The sequence below is a fragment of the Pyxicephalus adspersus genome, chromosome 10 (assembly GCF_032062135.1).
Source record: "Pyxicephalus adspersus chromosome 10, UCB_Pads_2.0, whole genome shotgun sequence".
Lineage (NCBI taxonomy): Eukaryota > Metazoa > Chordata > Amphibia > Anura > Pyxicephalidae > Pyxicephalus > Pyxicephalus adspersus.
In genome coordinates, this window is record NC_092867.1 from 41,144,575 (window position 1) to 41,147,850 (window position 3,276).

At 34.0% G+C, this 3,276-nt stretch overlaps 1 long non-coding RNA gene across 1 annotated transcript in view; it reads left to right on the forward strand.

Annotated features, from left to right (window-relative positions):
• The window catches only part of LOC140339730 (uncharacterized), a 2,686-nt gene extending 570 nt beyond the window's left edge, over window positions 1–2,116 (forward strand). The window contains exons 2-3 of the long non-coding RNA XR_011922523.1: window positions 164–217; window positions 1,864–2,116. This is a non-coding gene — a long non-coding RNA (uncharacterized lncRNA). The remainder of the gene's footprint in view (window positions 1–163; window positions 218–1,863) is intronic.
• Window positions 2,117–3,276: the final 1,160 nt, after the last annotated feature.

Consider the following 3,276-nt stretch of genomic DNA (forward strand, 5'->3'; position numbering starts at 1 on the left):
TTACAGCATTGGGGCAGTGCTCTTTCATAGTGGTGGGAGATCTGATTTATTAGAAGGAGCTTGTATTTTAGTGGACCTTACCACAGCTGAAATATTTCATTGTTGTACTGGCTGTTTTTATTTGCTTGGAGATTTTCTTTAATATGTGCTTTTTTTTTCTCAGCATGCAAACCTCAAGGACATGGTCAGCGTGGTAACCTCTTTGTTCGCCAACAAGGTAAAGAGGAAATATGAGTGAATTAAATATATGATCATGAACTAACTTTCCTCTTGTGAGCAAGGATGACAGTTTACTTTCTGAACCATTTATGTAATCATACTGAATTCAAGTTTGAATTCTGGATAGAAATCTCTAATCATATTAGATTAGATGGTCTTTACTAGAAGATCATTTGTATTTTACTTAATATTCTCTAAAACATGATTCAATCTTGTATGCCAATTCCTGGCAAAATATAGATCAAAAGTGATTTTCAAAAACTAATTTTTTTTATATTTAATTATTATTATTATTTTACTAGAATAGTAAGAAAATGGTTGCTGTGTGTGTTCTAATTAGTGAGAATTTTCTGTGTCATTGATCATTTGTTTGCATCAAATTGGTTTAACTTCCTCATACAATTCTACAGAAATGCTAAACCCAACTCCAAGTCACATGTACCAGATAATGATGAAGTGTCTTAAACTCATGCCACTAACACAAACCTATAGCCTGACAAAACATGCGCCTTACAGATGTTTTAACACTATCATGATCTATGCAAATCTAGAAACAAGTTCTACTTTAAGGTGAACTTTAGCCATTTTATAAATATTACATAAAAATGCAGTTTCACAAATGTGGTTTACAAAAAGACAATGTATGTAGTGCATGTAACAATGTTTCATAAAGGATATACAGGAATTATTTATAATGACATGTACTAGAATTAAAATATATTTGCTGAAATGATTGGCCTAATTTAAAGCAATCTGCAAGGAAACGTTGGAAATCTAATCAACAATAAACCAAACTTTTAAATTGGCAGCTGGTAGACCCATGCTCTTTCATGCAATCATGATTTTTTTTTACTACAAAAGTCTACACAACTGGAGTATAATTCCTGTACTGTTCACCTTAAAAACTGATCTGTGCAAATATTGCTCAAACTTTGTTTAGCTTTGCCTTACCAAATTAATATAGTTGAACTTTCCACACAGGACAAAACATGGAAACCATTAAGTAATCATAACACAGTATATATTGAAGCCATAGTGGTTACCCATATTTTATTCTTGTACATTGAGTAACCCTCCTTGTATCATTGCCATAAGAAAAGGTTTTCCATTGTTTTAAACTGTAGCTAGCTTGAAAAAATAGCCCAGTGTGAGCTAAGTACATGAAAAAATAGCATTATTTTTATTACACAGTATTTATAAAGCGCCAACATATAACGCATCGCTTTACAAAACCCAAAGCCATGCCACTAGGTGTCCTTCAAAGGGGCGCACAATCTAATATCCCTACCAAAGTCTTATGTTTTTAATATAGTCTTAAGTCAATTTGAGGGCAAGCCAATTAACCTAACATGTTTTTAGAATGTGGGAGGAAACCAGGGTACACCTAGGAAACCCACACAAATATGGGGGGAACCTGCAAACTCCACGCAGATGGTGTCCTGGGAGAGATTCGAACCTGAGAAAGGCCAGAGTGCTAACCACTGCCACCGTGCTAAAGTATTGAAATTTGAAAACAGTTTTGCTACCTAACCATAAATGTAGCTGCTGAACTGAAAATTAAAATCTCAACTGTAATCATATTTTGTACGATTTTCTACACTAAATTGAATACATTAGTAGTTATATATTTTTTCATCGTTTCAGATCCATGCAACCCTTGTGTTGTCCCTGTCGTCTGCTGTCCTGATCCTTGTGATCCTTGCCAGGGCCAAGGACGTTCTTGGTGTGATAAATGAAGACGTCACATTTGGAGCCATGACCTGAGACAATAGTTTATTTCTCTGCAAAAAAAAAATCAACACTCATCTGATTTTAATCTGTCAAAGTCCTGCATCTATTTATCGCTTGTAAATTAATCAAACTATCCTGCTCAATAAAAATCTTATCTTTTTCTCTGAAATAATTTCTTTGTCTTAATTCGTACTGCAGGGGGTTTAAACATTTTGAAAAATGGTACAATAGGTTTACCAAAGCATGCTGATGTTCTATTTGCTGCTGTAGTAGTATAAAATTGTATTGCTCTTGCTTTTGTCATTCTGTTTAAATCTATTTAAATATATGTGTAAAATGTTGTTCAGTACTTATGAAGTTAAAAGAATACAGCTAAAATTCCAGTATCAATAAATACTACTTTCTTGTTTATCTTTTAAAACTGGTCAAAGTTTAAAGAAGGCATTCAGCATGGTAAAATAAAGCTAGTGGTACACAAAAAACAACGGGGAAGTATCAGTATATTAGAATTGATGGAAAATGACTCCCAGGTATTGGCCCAGGTGACTCAATAAAAAGAAAGAGAAAAAGGGCTATGCGCAGTAAACGTGTGTCCATTTTTTTCCTAAATTTATTGCATTGTCAGAAGTTGTCCTTGTGTATTGGCATCATTACTACCCATCCTAAACATAAAAAATATCCATGAAAAGTATTTTATGGGAAAGAAAAAAATGTCTAGCATCTGTGGTAAGCAGTAACAAAAATGCACAGATGGTTTTGGAGTGGAAGCATTCAGAAAAATGTAGTTTTCTAAATCTGGCCCAGATTTCAGATTTACCAAGTATGCAGTGGAACTCTTAAATTTGAACATGAGGAAAGATCACCCCATGGCATCTCTACAGCACTCCATAAAAGATGGAGCACAATAACACAAGGCAACATTCTGTGATGCTGAGCTACCGGTATGTAGACAGGGTCAGAATGAATCAGCCTCTAGGGCAAGAAAAACTTAAAAGTAGTAAAATAATTAACACATGCAGACAGTGCTTGATATTTTCAGATATTAGTGATTTAGATTAAGGTTTAATTTGGAGCTGCTTATAGGAAGAGATAATTTTAGAAAGTCACAAAACCGCTATAATTATTTTTAGCAAATACAATTTGAGATTTGGAACCTTCAAATGTGCGTGCTGTTCCCGGTGCCTATAGAATAAGATAGATTTGAGACAATTGGCCTGATTTATTAAAGCTCTCCAAGAAGATACACTTTCATCAGTTAACCTGGGTGATCCAGTAAACCTGGAATATATTTCTTAACAGTCATTTGCTATTTTTTAGCAAATGTTT